This window comes from Papaver somniferum, chromosome 1, assembly GCF_003573695.1.
Source record: "Papaver somniferum cultivar HN1 chromosome 1, ASM357369v1, whole genome shotgun sequence".
NCBI classification, from domain to species: Eukaryota; Viridiplantae; Streptophyta; class Magnoliopsida; order Ranunculales; family Papaveraceae; genus Papaver; species Papaver somniferum.
The window spans coordinates 86,064,478-86,083,164 of NC_039358.1; the positions used below are offsets into that span (position 1 = coordinate 86,064,478).

Sequence of the window (18,687 nt, forward strand, 5' to 3'; positions counted from 1 at the left end):
CTAAGTTACCATCATTTAGCACTAGTACTGTTAAGATCGTTTAGAGCGTCCACAATGGACGACTAAACCCAAATATAGTGTCCAGTGGATAGGCGCAGTGGGACGGACCATCGATCAAAATTTGATCAAAGACTAAAATCCAGACCAAATTTGTTCGGGGACCAAGACCAAATCCAAATATAATCGGGCGTTTATATAATGTCAGCCTACCCAACGAGCGTAGGTATAATGTCCGCTAGTAGCCGCGCGTTCGTAAAGTTAACGCCTGATGCAGGGCGTTGGTATACCTTACGCCTGGATGGAACGTTGGTATAATGTCCGCCTGGATGGCGCGTACATAAAGTTAACGCCCCTTAGTTGGGCGTTGATATTCTTTGATCCTCTACCAGGCGTTGATATACTTTGGACCAAAATGATCTAATTTGAGATACATCACATGGGGCGGGCTTTATACCGCCGCCCCATTTTTTTTTCTTTTCTTTTTTTTTTTTTTTTTTGTTTGAATTCCCCCGAGCGTAATCTTTATTAACGCCTGATTTCAGGCGTAATCTTTACAAACGCCCCATTTCAGGCGTTATCTTTACCAACGCCTGATTCCAGGCGTAAACTTTACCAACGCTCGATGTCCAGGCGAACTTTATATCAACGCGCGACCAAATTTACTCTTCTCCCTCTACGCCACACGACGGACTAAACCCAAATTTGATCTTTTTTTTTAGTCTTTGGTCTTTGGTTTTGGTCGCACCACTACAGTTGCTCTTAGTGACTTGTGTTGTACATCTAGTTGTAGTCGACTTGGTAGATAATGACGCGAGTCTTAAGATTCACTTAAAGTTTCTTGTATTATTCAAAGTAAGAAAGAAAAAATAAATAACTTCGCTCATCATTGTTCTTGTGTAATACTCCTATAACATACTAGGGCCCCAACATCTCTAAAATCCGATACTTGAATGTTCTTCTTGGTAAAACGATACACTTACTAGGGCCGTTGTATGATTAAGTGGTTTGCTTCTGTTATTTTCTTTCTCAAATTAAAATGTGGTTATCTGTCTAGTTGGTAGGTCTTGTTATGTCATAACTTTGTTTTAGTATTTTGTCTGAACTGTTTCACCAAACTTCTTTTAAGGGTTTAATTCGCTTTCACCAATTTTTTCCTCAAACTTAGTCGGCTAACATGGTTCCAGTAGTTGCAACCTTAGAGACTTAGACGGTTTGTTTAACACGGCATAGTTTAACAGTTACGAACATGGGATATTTGAACGCTGAGACACACTCATATGTTGGTGATTGGTATATGCTCTCCTCTTGTCCCTCCAGTCCAGCGGCCTAAGTTGATATTTCAGAACTTACTTGTGTTGTTTCTGGGACGTGTCCGGTGTGAAGAAGCAAGATAGCAATTATGACCTAATTACTGGGAAAGAAACATGTATTGGTCAAATGTCGCAGGTAGTTTGACATCTGAAGAAACGAAAAGTTGGACATGTAAGTCTAGGATGATGGTCTGGAACTACAATATCTAGCGACTAGGGTAGTTCAAGGTCAAAAACGAGGTTCACTGTACGTCGATCAAATAGTTCATGTCCTGTTTAAAATGGGGGAAGACGAACACAAAAAATATCTCCTGCAATAATGCAATAATATTATTAATTAGGATTCAAGAAGCCCACTTCTTATGTTTGGTTTTGGAGTTATATGCATAGGTCCCTCCAAAAAAACAAACGTGGTATGATTAAGAAACACATCTAATCAAGAAAAAGAAGAAACCCTTCAAGTGATCACTCACTCTTGTCGTCGTTGGAAACTTTCAAGTGTCTGTATCATTATTTCCAAATCTAGTAATAAATCTCTTGTTTCTTTTTTACTATTTATGTTAAGCTTAATGATTCCTTACACAATTCTGTCTGAGGTAAAAGATGAAGTAACTAAAGAGGGGGATAAGGACAAATATGTACAGACAAGTTGGACCGTTGGAGTCATTGCTGCCTGTTGCTTCTTGCCTCTCCGGTCTTTCCATACTTCACAACTCGTAAGACTGAGAGAAAGAGCCAGTAAAGGTCACTTCTTGATCAGATGGCAGTTTGTACCATAAAAACCCTACTAACTTTAAAAATAATTAAAGAACTTCCTAAAAGATTTACTAGATTCGAATCCTGATTCATGTCGGTGTCATAAACTCCTACTTTTTAACTAACCACCAATTCAATAGGTTATAGCTAGGAAATTAAACCCATTGCATTCATGGAATGGTACATTAAATTTTGAAGTCAGTTTGCGGTCACCCTGAAAAGATAGGTGCAAATATAGGTCTTTATGTGATACCCATCTAAACCCTAATAGGGTGTTTGGATGCACAATTAGAAGTTGCTTTTCGATTTCTGAAAGTCGAAAAATCAGAAGTCAGTTTAGCAATAATTTTTCAGAATGATTTCCTTCCAGAAACAGAAAAATCAGCTTTTTGTGAAGCAACGAGTCATGGACTTACAATATCTATATTATGCAATTGCCTCAACTTTTTCTTCTGCTCATCAAAATTATTGTGGAGATAATCAATATTTTGTTTTCACTTATCAAGGTTACAAACATCTTCAAGATATCTACATTATTTTAGGCACAACAAATTATGAGAATCTTGTCATTTGAGACCCTAATCACTAATAGTAAAGCAAGTGTAACTTGAATTTCTGATTATTTAATATTATGTAGGACAAATATAATCTTTATTTATAATTAATATTATGTTAGTAAAAATGTAATTCTATTTCTAAATAATGAAAACCATTGGGCATTGAAATCAGAATGTCGAATAAATTACAGTTCATCAGAACTACTAAATTTTCGAGTTCAAGGGTGGACGTGGTGAAGTAGACCATTTAACATATCAGGGCTTAAAAAAAATCTCTAATATTTCAAGGATGTGAAAAAAACTTTGTATTCGAAAATCTTGCATTCTCTTTTATGAAATCTTCTCTAATTCATCGTTGCATAACAAAATAAGTTTAAATATCAAAATAAATTCAATATTTGAATTCAAATTTTGAGTTGTTCACCACATCAGCCTTCGTTTCACCACTCTTTATGAAAAGGAAAGGGTATCTAATACACCACCAACTTTTTCATTTATTAACCTATAAGACAATCCTTGGATAATCTTTATTCAAGAGTGTAATCAACAAGGATGACTACATGTTAGAGCACTGCTCGGTCAAACTCGCATGCGTTGCTATCTCAAGCATGTTTGTCAATGTTAGTGATCAAAACTATAAGTCTTGATTTCTAGTCTCTTATAGCTAAGTCTCGGACTAGGATAGTAAGTGTAGTTCAGCTCAAGGACTTCATGGCGATTCATCATACAAGTAGAAGATCTACTCAAGGAACCGGTGGAACTTCTCGACAAAAAGGTATGTGGAGACTTGAACTTATCTGTCACTCAAAAGTCTATGTATTTTATCTCCTACTCTTTGAGACAAAAGTCGTATGCTATATATATATAGACTAGATCATACACATTTGGTATTTCGAGCCGAGTATACCTCGCCTATCTATATCTCGAAATATGTGTTGGTAAGCTTTTCGCTTCGACCAAGTTTATCTGTACCTAGTGACGAAAGTCATGAATGTTTCAATCACTTTGAAAATTGCTTTGACGAGCACTAGTACAAATCTTCACATTGGCCACACTTAATCACCGTGTCCATAGGCTTTTGGTCATGGATTTTTTTCACTCCAAAAATGTGGCATCAGGTGCCGAGACAAAAAGGTATCCCTATGGCTATATAAACTTTGAGTGGATATAAAATATGATTTACCATGGCCATAACTCTAAAACCGTGTCTATATGGTACTCAATATTTTTTTTGTAGTTAAGCATTTTCACTATCACCATGGCCATAGGATCCTTATAGACACACAGTTTAATTATATGTGGCTAAAGTTTACCTTAAAGTCACGTGAATTTTATTATAGCCGTGGCCTTTGTCATCAATTGGACACGCAAAATTCATTTTATCATTGCCAATTCATGAGTTGCAGTCACATTAATTTTTCTCATCCATGGCCATCTCTATCATTTGGACACACAGAAAATAATTTAACATGGCTAATACATGATTTGTAGTCACGCTTAATCTACGGTACCATGTCCATCTATATTTTTGGACACATGATAAACATGTTACACGGCCAATTAATAAGTTATGGCTACTAAACATTTGTACCACCGTGGCTAAATTTTTTCGAAAGACACATCAAGTGTTTTGAATGTAGCTATTGTTCACCTTTTGGACACATCAAGTGTTTTCAATGTAGCTATTGTTCACCTTTTGGACACATCAAGTGTTTTCAATGTGCTATTTTTCACCTTTTGGACACATAGGATACCACAAACCATGGCGATAACCTTTATAAAATGACACAAAACGTATTTAACGTGGCAAATATTAGCTTTTAGTCACTCGAAAAAATTGCAATTTTTATCGCTTAATTTATCTTCAGGGACCTATTGGCCCCCTCTTTTATCATTTGTAGCAAAATTCACCTAAATAACCATCCATAAAAAATTAATCAAGACTACAATTAGAATTGAACCAGTTATCGAATCTTAAGATTTTATATAAACAAGAGTAAACTCTGATAGTAACACCATTATTGGTTCTGCTACATCTATTACAATTGCTTTTAAAAATTCGGTAAACTGCTATACAAAGACCCAAGTTTGTTTATTATCTAAGTTAAGTCTCAACATACATAATTTGCGGCATACCTTTACGCTTTTTCAGCCTCTTTCTCACTCTTTCCAGCTCTCATACGCTTTATTATCTGTAGGAAGTTCATGTCTACAAACTGGGCATGTGTTATGTTTTTCCTGTTGCCATTACATAAAAGTAGATTTTAGATTCTGGTAAACCACCTAAGTAAAAAATTTACAAAAAGTAATAATTCCCTAAAAGTATCAAGTACCTCTCACCTTCCCTGGATATTCGACACCCTGAATCCTCTGATGCAATCGTCTGGAGAGAAATTACAATTTACAAGATGATGTATGTGAATATAGAATAGCAGGCTTATTTTTTATATAGAGGAGGACGTGTTTTAGTTAATTCTCAAGGTCAAACTATTGTTTTAGTTAATCCTCAAGGTCAAATTATACATAAGTATTGTGAGTTTGCATTTCTTATACCAATTAAGAACGAGGAAAAGAATTCTTACTCTTGATTCCAGATTCGTCAGGACTCAGATCAGGTTGCCTCCTTTGCTCTATCCATCTCGGCCTCTTGCACTGCCATTAAAGAATAAATTTTCAGACACCAGTTCCAGATAACAACACATCTAACCCAAGAAGCAAGACTATTCAAAAACATGAACAGCACGCAGACCTTTCCCAGGTGTGGCAACCTCAATAAATTCTCTTGGTAACAATTCAACAGGTTCAGGAACATAGTCAGATTCCTAATATGAAATGAAAAAGAAATAAAAATCAGCACCCGAGGTCATAAGCATAATGATAACTTTTGTGAATCGCGCATACAAGTCAAAATATGACAAGTGGCTCAGAGATTTAGACAAAGATGTAATGGCCGAAGTATGTGTTCAACTGAACACAAAATACAGTAACATACACAATATGTAGGACATTTATACATGGTGAACACCGAATAATAGTTGAAGACGTTACCCTAACACCCAGTTTCGTAAGCCCAGAAAATGCGATACTAAATATAAAATAAAAAAAGCAGCATCAACAGAAAGACATTCTCATTGGGATCACAAACAGGCAAGAGCTCTAACAGCAATTCATCTCATTTTTCAGATACACACAAGCAAGTTGGATTAAGTTATACCTTTTTTACTTAGTGAAATGAACTTCCATGATCACATTCTTGAGCACCAGCAACATCATATATGTGAGTTTAATATGGTGACACTCTATTCAGAACATATTTCCAAGAAAATATATGTTGCAAGCGATTGAACAAAATCAACTCCACTAGGAGTAACAAGTCAGAAACAATGTTCTGATAGTACACCACCTCCTTACAGACCTAGAATAGTCATCTTTCTTCCTACGGGATTTCTAGCAGTGTTAGTGTGAGCAGAAACGACAGACCTTGATGAGTTTTACTTGAAATCATCTGTGAAGCTTTGATTTTTTTTAAGGAAGTGAAGCTTCGATGAACAACCTTACATGGTGATCCACAACCCTATAAGCCATGTCAACATCATCTCTCTAGCGTTTACAGAATACGGTCGACCTCACAAAAAAAAGCATGATCAGAAAATACAATAAATATCGAACATTGACTTAATGTTCACCATAAGACTGGTCTAATTTTGTGACATCATATCGAATAATTGGACACTATAAATCTGCTAGTCAGGTCAACCCTGGAGATAAGGCAGTGCTAGGCTCCAAATCCTTTAGCATGTACTAGAAATATATAGATGGACATCACAAATCTATTAGTCATGGTAACCCTGGAAATAAGGCAGTGCGAGGCTCCAAATTATCTGGTATGTACTAGTCAAGCTGTCAAACATTGAAACAGGACATACACATAAAAAGAATCTGGACATTATGTAGCGAGGGAGACACAAGCAAGATTTCATCCTTACTAAGAATTATAAAATACTGAAGGAGATATAAGTTGAGCCCTATTAAGAGAAAAACAAACCTGCAGGCTGTCCCAATGGTACACTCTCTTGTTGGTACAAGCTGTAGAATTACAAGTTCATCCCTATATTCCCACTTCTCCGTCTAATCAACAGATTTCTCGGCAATAGAAAAACTCATCCCATGGGAAAGTTCTGACCGCAGGTTACGCAGATAATACCATTGTGCTCATCCCCACCTTCCTCGAGACCCTCTTTGTCTCCATTGAAGGCTTTGGCTTGAATTACTTGACCAGAGAATGGAAGGCTAACTCACTGCCGTAGATGCCAAAAGAGAAAAATTGGTGAGTGATAAAAAAAAGGACAAATTATAAGCTTCTTAAGAAACTGCTTACACATACTAAAATAGGGTAGACACTATTCAAAGTACAGCCGAATCAACCTTCCACTGTATGGGAGGTGTGAAGAAGTCCAGCAAAAAGCAAGTTGTAAAATTGACTCACGAAATGCCCAGTCTAGTCTTCATTTAGAAGCGGCTTATACCAAATGTAACTAGAGAAAATAATGCAGCAACATGGTAAAAAGGGGTTCGGCTAGTGATCTGCATAGAGGCATCTAATTTCCATGTTTCTGCATATATTTAACTATTTTCATTGTTCAAAATAAACTTCATGGAACAATGGGCAGAAAGGCAGTAGTTTAGGTTCTAAGCTATTCAGGCATAGATTTCAGCAGTTGACAGGGAATCCTCTAGGTTGGCACAACCATAATATAACATACAATAATCTATTAAGACAACTAACAAAATCTGGCCTCAAAACTCTATCCGAATTTTGAATCCAAGAAACGACTGTTAATTCAAGTAATCAACCCTCCGAGCTTTACTAATGATTATTCTTAAGAAATATCTTATGTGAATTTACAATAATATAAAAAGGAAAAAACAAGAGTGACCAGAAACACAACATGTAGATATAATGAATGTGACATCAGGGACTGACTCAATGTTACCAGACAAGGCTGATGTCAATTAGGGATATATGCAGCAAAAGATATTGAGTGATTACAACAGAGAGAGGAACAAAAAAACCCTAGGAATCAAAAGGAATCCCCAAACATCAATGTCTTCAACAGCGACCAAATTCAAATCAGTGACACAAAATCTCATGTAATAAGAATTCAAACAAACCCCGTTTCTTGATTCTTCCATCAGCAGCAACAGCCTGTTTCATAGCCACCAATTTCATCTCTGAATTTCTGCATCTCCTCACCGGTTTCCCAAATCGGTAATGAAGCCGCCATTAGTTTCAGATGAAGAAAATTAAACATAAATAATGATGAGAGAAATAAATCTCTCTGAATTTTAGGTCTTATGTGGAATCCAAATTTTTAGGTCTTGTGAAAGATCCATTTACTACTTCAGCAAAATTTTTTACAGAGAGAGTGAGAAAGAAGGGGATTCAGAGGTGGTAGTCAGAGAATGAATTAGTGAACGAATGAAGCCGGAGGAACATTTGAGAGTTAGGTTTTCTTTTGTGTGTTAAGAAGGGGGTAAGAGAGAGACATGAAGCTTTAATTTTGTCTAAAAGGTTTTGAACGGTGATAAGTTTGGGTCAAGGTTTGATCATAGGGTTTTCTGTGTTAGAGAGGAAGATAAGAGATGGAAAATGAGCAAAGGGAAATGAGAAAAAAAAACAAAAAAAATTATTTGAAAGAATTTGGATGGTGTAGATTCTCTTTAGGATGTTCATACGGATTGCAGAAATTAAGGGACGGTATAGATTCATTTTAGGATGCTCATACGGATTGAGAAGCTTGTGTGTTTCTGTTTGTGCTAGTTCAAACTCGTGCATTCGATTTTATTATCAATTTTCCATGTGAAAAAAATCCAAAAAATATATCAATAAATTTAAGATATTATTATCGACCTTCAATTATAAAAAAAAAATTCCAAACATATATGGGAAGGAAGCAGAAAAAATAAGAAAGTTTTGTGCTTTTGTGCTTTTTCTTTATGCTTCCGATTTGAATTTCGACTAGTCACATAGGTCTTGAGGAAATTTTGACTAGTCATACAGGTCATGAACTTCAAATGTGGTATAATGATGTATAAAATATAAACCAAGAAGCTTTAGGTGGGTTCTGACTTCAAACTTAGAAGGATACTTCATCCAAGTCGATATGTATGAAGCTCAGTGTCGATTCGAACTTTAAATATGGTTTAACGGCATATAAACTATGAACCAAGAACCTCCGAGAGGGTTCTGACTTCAAACATAGCATGATACACCATCGAAATCGATAAATATGAAGCTCAGTGTCGATTCGAACTCCAAATATGGTATAACGGCATAACAAACTATGAACTTAGAAGCTCCGGGAGGGTTTTGACTTCAAACTTAGTAGGATACATCATCGAAATCGGTAAATATGAAGCTCAGTGCCGATTTGAACTTCAAATATGGTATAGCGACATACAAACTATGAACTAAGAAGCTCCGGGAGGGTTTTGACTTCAAACTTAGCAGATACATCATCGAAATTAAAATGATGAAGCTCAGTGCGATTTGAACTTCAAATATGGTATAACCGGCATACAAACTATGAACCAAGAAGCTTGGGAGGGTTCTGACTTCAAACTTAGCATGATACATCATCAAATCAATAAATATGAAGCTCAGTGTCGATTCGAACTTCAAATTCGATATAACGACACACAAACTATGAACCAAGAAGCTCCAGGAGGGTTCTGACTTCAAACTTAGCAGGATACATCATCGAAATCGGTAAATATGAAGCTCAGTGTCGATTTGAACTTCAAATATGGTATAACGATATACAAACTATGAACCAAGAAGCTCCGGGAGGGTTCTGACTTCAAACTTAACATGATACATCATCGAAATAAATAAATATGAAGCTCAATGTTGATTCGAACTTCATATATGGTATAACGACATACACACTATGAACCAAGAAGCTCTGAGAGGGTTCTGACTTCAAACTTGGCATGATACATTATTGAAATCGATAAATATGAAGCTCAGTGTCGATTCGAACTTCAAATATGGTATACCAGCATACAAACTATGAACCAAGAAGCTCTGGGAGGGTTCTGACTTTAAACCTAGCATGATACATCATCGAAATAAATAAATATGAATCTCAGTCACTTGTAATTCCCAAAACACCCGGCTGCACCCGCTGTATTGTAATTCCCTTGGATGCCACAATCACTTGTAATATGTCCTTCTATATACCAGAGCTTGAGATTTATGTATTGCAGTGAACAAGCATAAACATTATCCCAAGAAAAAACTCAGTAACAACCATGGATAGCTAGTACTTTAAAAGTTAAAACTCAATCTCATATGTCTAATGGATCCAATGCTATGGTCACAATTTGTTTTTCGTATAGCCATATCATAATCCTCCGAAAAAAAAAAGGTGTAACCATATGTCAATCTTTTATCATGTTTGATAAAATGTGTCAATTCGTTAGTACATGCGTGTCTAATAAACGATATATTATGGACACATAAACAAACCAATGTGGCTAAATAAATCCTCTTTCCGCCACGGATTAATAGGTGTGGCCATTGCCATCCTACACTTTCGACACATACATAATTATTTAATGTGGCCATATAGGCATCTATGGCTACATCTGATAGGATTAGACTGAAAACTATGACCAAATGATACCCTATGGCTACAGTTGATGGGTTTAGGATTAAACCCATGAACAAATGGTGAACTATGGCTACATGGTAACACAAAACGTGGCTATAGTTATACTGATGACCAGTAGCCACACAAATAACCCGAAACGTGGCTGGGTTGTAAGCCAAAAAACGTGGCCTATGTGAAGGTTTGTACTAGTGGAGAAATAGTGTAACAACTATATAACGTCCTCTAAGAATGTTTCAATGATTGGAATGAGAGTTTAGATTACATAGCCAATGGATTCCTTGAACCGAAGTTTTCGAACTTTGTTGATCAAGAGAACCGGAAGTATGACAAGTGCCAAGTCCGCGAACTGCCGAAGTTCTCAAACCCGAGAATTTCTGCTGGAGTTGACAAACTACTTGCGTGAGCCAAGTCGGCGAACCCACTCCGCGAACCCAGTCCGCGAACCGGCGTAGTTCTCGAACCCGAGAATTTCTGCTGGAGTTTGTAAACTCTATCTGGTGTCTTAAGTCCGCAAACTTAGTCTACGAACTTGAGAAGGTTATATATCTAAAGATGATTTCTGAACTTAATCTTAAAAGACTAAGGAATGCATTTGCAAACCGTTAAAGTTCATGAACCGATTCGAGTGAATCAAATCATCTTTGCTTCAATTGTGTCTTGTGTAGTTACATAAGATTTCCTTGCAATTGAACAACTCTCTTAACTAGTTCATTTGAGTCAATTGAACTAGTTATGGTGAAGAAGAACATGGTTGGTATGAAACGCTCATATGGTTAACCTCTTTGGGTAGACTATTGTTGAACAAACAATGTACACGTTTGGGTGCGGTTAACAAACCTAGATTCGTACAGTCATATGTGTAACAAGCTAAGTTTTCGATCTAACGGTTGAGAAATATTATCTTGAATCTAAATCAGGTTTCATCTAACGGTGAATATTGATTGCTTTGTAACTAAGTCAAAATCCTGATTTAAAAGGATATACAAATGAGACATCTAGTATTGTGCAAAACTAATTCCCACACGTTACGAGTGATACTAGTTTGCGTGTTAGAGTCGTTTCTCCTTTAACCTTTGGTTTTCTTCTTTTAAAACCAGGTTAACGACTTAAAGACTTCATTGGGATTGTGAAGCCGTACCGATACTACTTTTATCGTAGTTGTGTGATCTGATCTTGCATCTTCTATCGTAACAGTACAATCATATTGATTGGCTTGAGATCGTGAGAGTTCTCCTATAGGAAAGATATAAAAAATAATCACAAACACCTTCGTCTCATCGTTTGTGATTCCACGACATCTTGTTTCGCTACCATACGATTAAGATTGTTGTGAGGTGATTGATTAATCTAGACTGTTCTTCGGGAATATAAGACCGGATTATCAATTGGTTCCTGTTCACCTTGATTATTATCAAAAGACGGAACAAAAACTTTTAGGGTTTTTCTGTGGGAGACAGATTGATCCTTTGATAGACTTGTCTGTGTGAGACATATTTATTTATTGTTAAAGCCTGCGATTTTGGATCGTAGCAACTCTTAGTTGTGGATGAGATCATCTAAGGGAATCAAGTGCGCAGTATCCTGCTGGGATCAGAGGCGTAGGGAGTACAACTGCACCTTGGATCAGTGGGAGACTGATTGGGGTTCAACTATAGTCCAGTCCGAAGTTAGCTTGGAGTAGGCTAGTGTCTGTAGCGGCTTAATACAGTGTGTATTCAATCTGGACTAGGTCCCGGGGTTTTTCTGCATTTGCGGTTTCCTCGTTAACAAAATTTTGGTGTCTGTGTTATTTGTACTTCTGCATTATATTTGTTTATATAATTGAAATAATACAGGTTGTGTGTTTGAATCAATCAATTGGAAATCCGACCTTTGTTTGTTGATTGATATTGATTGATCCTTGGACATTGGTCTTTGGTACCGTCCGAGTTATTCCTTGTGTTTGATTATAGACTCGTTGATTTCTATTAGATTGAGTGAATCAAAACAAGAGAGAGATATTAACTCCTTGAGATACTTTTATCTAGATTGAGTCTGACTGTCTAGTTGATTCTCTAGTAAGTGTTTCGGAGTTAGTCCATACAGATTGCTAATCGAAATATTGGGTGGTGTTGTTAGACCCCCGCTTTTTCACTACATACTTATTTGTTTTCACTTTAATTTTAAAATAAATTATAACACGGAAATAAAGATAAAGCAAACACACCAAGGTTTTGTTAACGAGGAAATTAAAATTATGTAGAAAAATCTCGGGACCTAGTCCAAACTGAACGCACATTGATCTAAGTTGTTAACCTTTTTCCAACTATCATTCTTCGTATCAGATGTAATAGACACATTGTATACCCTCAAAGTTGTGATGCTTCAGTAGTATTTGGGCACTTGTGAGATATATAGATGAATCTCAATTCTCTTTGGAAGTTGTCCTTGTAAATATTCTAGCATAGCGCCAATTATATTTGGAAGATGCTTCAAAGCTCTTCGTGAAGAATAGTGCTACCATGCCTCTAACATGACACATATTTGATTTACTTTAGATATGTTTTAATCAAGGTAATGGAAATTTATTTGCTTTGAGTGATCTTCAAGTGAAAAAGATATCAATCATATCTCAAACAATTAAAGATTAATCCCTCCAAAAATTATATAGATGCCTAATTATAACTACTTCACAAGTTATATCTAAAACAATTTTTGATCGTAATCTTGTGGAACTACAAGGTCGGAGACGAAGAACTCCGTGTAGTTTCTATAAATATTATTCCTCGATCAATAGTTATTATATGGTTGTATAACTGAAGAGACGTAACTTTAGAATAAACAAGAACAACGGTGATTAAGATAAGATTTCGGGTAACAATGATCTATCAGGTAAAAGATAGTATGACTAGGATTTACGTATCCGAAGTGAAGTCTTCAAAGTTGTAACCTAATTAGGCTTCTTAAGGAAACATGGTCTATGGAGGAAGATTCTTACAATAACAAAATGCACAACGTGCCGGGATTGAGAATCTTAGTTGCAGAGGTTCTGCAACCTAACGAATGGAAACCATGTAACATGTGAGAAGTTTGCCTTGTTATACAAAGAATAATGTGCACACAACATTTATCAATAAGAATATTTCACAAGGTCAATCACGTGAAAAGGAGAGGGCACAAAGTACACCATCAACTTTTTCGTTCGACACTATATGGACAAAACCTAATAAAATTTCAAGTAGACCAACTTAATAATCCTTCACATTATGTATGGAGAGTTTATATCTCTATCTCTTCTGAATCAGAAAGTATAGACTATGGAGCCCGTGAACCTGATTGTTAAGAAGAGTACTTGGACGATCTCAAAAACCAATATCAATCTAGTCGTATCCAAATAATTCAATCGGAATTCTGCAGTTAAAAAACTTGTGATCTATCTTTCAAGATACGAATTCTACAAGGAACAAGTATCGTAATAAATCACAATTATACAGATGTATCTACTAAGATTGAATACGCACTACTTGTGTAAATCCAGTTATAAAGATAAACAATATAATGCGGAAAAGGAAAAACACAGGACACCATAAGTTTTTTTAACGAGGAAACCGCAATAGCAGAAAAACCCCGGGACCTCATCCAGATTTGAACACCAAACAATATTAAGCCACTACAGACACTACTATCCTACTATCATACATCGGACTAAAATCTAATTGAGACTGGATCCACCCTCCAAGTGATTCAGTTACAGTCACGCTCCTTACGTCTCTTGAACCTCACAAGGGTTTACGCAAATGATTCCCTCACTTGACATCCTTTACATCCTAAGAGTTGCTTCAACCTAAGTGAAGACTTCTAATATCAATCTACCTATAACAGATAAGCCTATTTGATTCCCTTTAGATCAAAGATCAAGGCTTGAAAATTTGTTTGAAATAGTCAAAGCTAGCAATCCTTACAAATCCGGAACACTTACACTCAGTTAGATGAGAAGCCTGAGTTCTTTATAACCTCTCAAGAACAATCTTCAACTTATAAATTAAGAATAGTTTTCATATATTTATCTTGAGGAACCAAAAATTCTGAGACGAAGAGAACTTTGTGATTACTATCTATCTTGCCTGAAAGAGATTACGAGGACCTCGATAACAGAAAATCAAGATCAGGATACACAAACTATCAAGGAAAATTTGATGTTCACTTAAACACTTAAGAATTTAATCATGATACGTACACACAAGTGTTTTAGTGATCAATGTTGTCTTGGAGGTGTTTCTTAGAGTCATAGCAATATTAAACATATTTAAAAAGTAAGTCTTTAAGCATCTGCTAAACTTTATTGGGACCGTTGGTGAAACGGTTCGTGAACCATATATGCAGTTCATGGGTCAGGGTGCAACGGTTCGTGAACCGAGTTCGCCAACCCTACTCGGCTCGTGAACTCAGATGGACATGGTTCGTGAACTGCTTAGCCTTTTACACCAACATTAAAAGTTCATATCACCATGGTTCGTGAATAGTCCCCTTACAAACTTAAGGTTTGCGAACATGTTTCCCAACCTTCCTGTATTTCAAATACTCAGATATTTATGGTTTGTGAACTGGTTTGCCAACCTACCTTGAGTTGAAATATCAGAAGTTTTGAATCTCTCTCTTTTGACGTTTGAAAGTTTCCCAAATGATAAAATCATTTCTTGGGTTATTTTCAATTTGATCCACAAATTAATTCTTGAACAATAAATTGTTTCTAACTAATATTGTGAAAGATCTTTAAACATCTAATGCTTGGGTCATATTTCTAACGTTTAACAAGACAAGCTTGACTCAAAATTTCTTCTTTGCATTAAATCTACTAGAAGTCATACGATTCATAATATAGAATGGTAAGAGTAAAATAGAATGGTTTAGTCTTCGCATACTTGTTGATGAAGTTTTCCAAATGTATTTAATGTTCTTAAGTCTTCGAGGGTAATGTCTGATACTCAACTACCAAATTCTAACCTAGTCCAAGACTTGACTTAGAAGAATAGAAATAAAGATATAATTTTGTTCAACTGACATTGACTGCAATCTTGAGATTGAAAAACTTGTGGGTTCTACCGAGCATTGATATAACATCACGTATTAACCATATGGTTCGGGTACCATCAAGCAAACATTGGACATCAGTAACACCCAAAGTTCGTGTAGTTCACGAGCCGAAAAAATAAGTTCGCGAACTTTAGATGTTGAAGTTATACATGAACATACACAAAAGTGCACAGTTGGTGAACTAGAAAAATCGCGAACTTTATGCACTTTGTTGTTCAACAACATTAAGTTTTTTGCACAGTTCGTAAACTACCAGATTCAGTTCGCGAACTCTAATGCAACTTAATTTTTTAGGATCTTCTTCACAAATATAGTTTATTGGACAATAAAATTGTTCTCAACCTCAAATTCGATAAATCATATGATCATCCAATGCTTAAGTTTGTGTTTACATATTAATCAAGTTGCTAGAAGCTTGAACTCCAAACTTCTTCTTTAATAACTCATCATATACTAAAGCCATACGCAATTGTCTCAGAAGATAGAATGGTATATATAATGAGTAAATAAGATAGCCAGTATTCACATACCTTTGTTGATAAAGTTCTCGTTGATGTCTTCGTGTTCTTCAGTCTTCAATAGGGCTGCACAAGACCCGCCCACGATACACAAACCCACCCGTACCCGCTAAGTCCGTGGGTTTTTAATTCATACCCTCCCGTTGTGGGTGCAGGGTTGGTTATGAAAAAAAAAAAAAAACGATGTCTGTGGGTGCGAGGTTGGTTTAAGCTAATACCCGCCCATACCCGCCCAAAAAACCCGCAGATTATATACCATTAGATAAAACTAATGCTAGTCGTCCATTATGAAACCCTAATACTAGTAGATAGGATAACTGATAACCCTCATTCACTTTCTACACTCTTCTCTCTGTTCGGCCTCTCCTCTTCTTCCTCCTCAGTTCTTCTTCTTCACCTACGAACGACAATTACCAGAAATCTTCACCAGAAATCGACAACAACAACTTCGAATCTTCACCAGAAATCGACAACAATCGAAAAATCAACAGATTCAACACTTAATCTTCATCTGTGAACTTCCTAGATATGAATATTTTGGGGGTTTTGGTTTTTTTTCTCACTTAATCAAGGAGAATAGAAGTTACTCTAAATACTTGAATATAAAGCGGGTTTAAACCCGTTTAAACCCATACCCGCCCAATCCGTAGCGGGCGGGTAACAAAACCCGCCCGCTGTTTGTGGGTGCGGGGTTGGTTATGAAAAAAAAAAACCCCGCAATATGTGGGTGCGAGGTTGATTTTAGCTTATACCCGCCCATGTGCAGCCCTAGTCTTCAATGGTATTTGGTGATTTCTGATACTCAATTATTTAGTCCTAGTTCAAGACTGATTTTAGTAGACATTAAATCAAGAAATAGTTTTGGTCATCTAACATTGAAAACAAGCTTGATATACCAACACTTGCGGGTTCAACCGAGCATGGTATAACACTTTCTGCATCGATAACCTTCACAGATTAAAGCAACATTAAAGGTCAGTTCTACGCTTATTTGGGTATAACGTTTATTCAAACTCCAAGAAGCAAAATTATTGGTGTTTTCGTTATCTGCACAAAAAATTTCATCAATGTTCATCCAAAAATTCAATGGACACCCTGCAGTGCATTTAATGATGCAAAATTTTATGAATGAAAGCGTCTTCTTCTCCCTTATACTTTAGGGGGCGAACTTTTGGTCTAAATGATCGAGCTTAAGATGGTGAAACCATATTTCAGGATAAGATTGTTAAAATAAGAGGAGAGAGTAGCAGAGACTTATTTGAGATGGGAGATGTAAAGAAGGTGTGAGTTGAATTGTGGGTGAGAGTGGATATATATAGGAATTATATCGCGAGGCAATGAAACTACCACGAGATACATCCTATGTTGAGTAGTTGTCCATATCATAGTTGTGGAAAATTGACAGATATCTCGTACGATTTTCCCTTACATCAAGAAACTTATAAAAATATTTTTTTTATTTTGTTTGCTTTTCTATCACACTTCTAACTATTTTGATATTATTTAAAAAGCGTACACCAAGGTCATAAAATGCATACACAGAAGTCATTCGTAAGATTTTGGGTTACAGAGGTATACAATATGAATTTTGGATCATAACATATACTAAGTCACGATTCAAATTTCAACTAGTAAATTTTTGTCACTCACATAGTAGATTCCCAGACACATTAACAAATTTCTAATCACAATGAATAGTTTGCGTCGCAAGACACAACTTGGATCACACGCCAATTTTAGGCCTTAGGAAAAATTTTGTTGTTAATAACATATTTTGAGTCATATATATAATTAGTAGCGTTAAGCCGAATCTTTTAACTCCACAATACCCTAACCCTCCCTTTTTTTCGATTATGGTTCATAATAATATTTACGTGGTTGAATTATCATCGTTGGGATTAAGCCGTTTAGATTACAATATAGTGAACGATTGATAGGTTTAATTAGTAAATGAATTTAGGAATTTAGATCTGCCAAACCCTTCTGCATTAGCCCAATAGGTAATTTTATTGTCTCCTCTAATCACATGGTATATTTTTGGTTGTTTGGGTGAGTTTAAGACCATGGTGCATCATATTCGTCACCGGGAGTTGAGGCGAGTTTTGGAATACAAACGAAGATATTAGCTAACAGTGTGGATTTTAAATCATGGTCAGCTTTCAGGTTGAAGTATGGATTTTGAGTCAGAAGGTAATTTTTCTTTCTAACGAGATAGATTTTGGGCCATTAATCGAATTTGGATCATATGGAAAATTTTGTGTCAAGATTTTGGATTTTGGACAGTGGAAAGTACCAAGTCATTATAAAATGTATATCACCAGAACAATTTTGTTCTCATTGCAAATTTATTAGGTCATGAGTTCTGATCTCACTGATTAAGCGTTATTTTTTTTATTACGGCAAAGATGAGTTTGGGATGCGGGGAAAAATATGAGTTATCCATGCAATGATTTGGGATTCCTTGCAAATATTGTCTCACTTAATAAAGGTCATGTGGCAAATTTTAGGTAAGAGGCAAGTTTTGGATTTGGTTAGCAAGTGCACTACAAAGGTAGATCTAAGCTATGATAGATGCTGAGTTAGGCTGCTAATTTAGTGACAAGCACTAGTTAACATTGGTAAATTTGTGGTCGCTCTGGATATAATGTGTTCTGGTTCATATTTTAGGTTATGGATCAAATTTTGGAATATGATGTAGATTTTTAGTTAGTATATTGAATTTGAGTAAAGTCCTAAAATATTATTTTCAACGTTAATTTTTAAAGTGGTAGATCGTGAAGTTAAATATTTGAAAACA

At 36.0% G+C, this 18,687-nt stretch overlaps 1 long non-coding RNA gene across 1 annotated transcript; it reads right to left on the reverse strand.

Annotated features, from left to right (window-relative positions):
* Positions 1-4,955: 4,955 nt before the first annotated feature.
* LOC113330931 lies at positions 4,956-6,754 on the reverse strand. Its single transcript, XR_003350579.1, has 4 exons — positions 6,669-6,754; positions 5,373-5,445; positions 5,206-5,275; positions 4,956-5,006 (listed from the first exon to the last, which is right to left on the reverse strand). It is a non-coding gene; the product is annotated as an uncharacterized LOC113330931 (long non-coding RNA).
* Between the last annotated feature and the right edge of the window lie 11,933 nt (positions 6,755-18,687).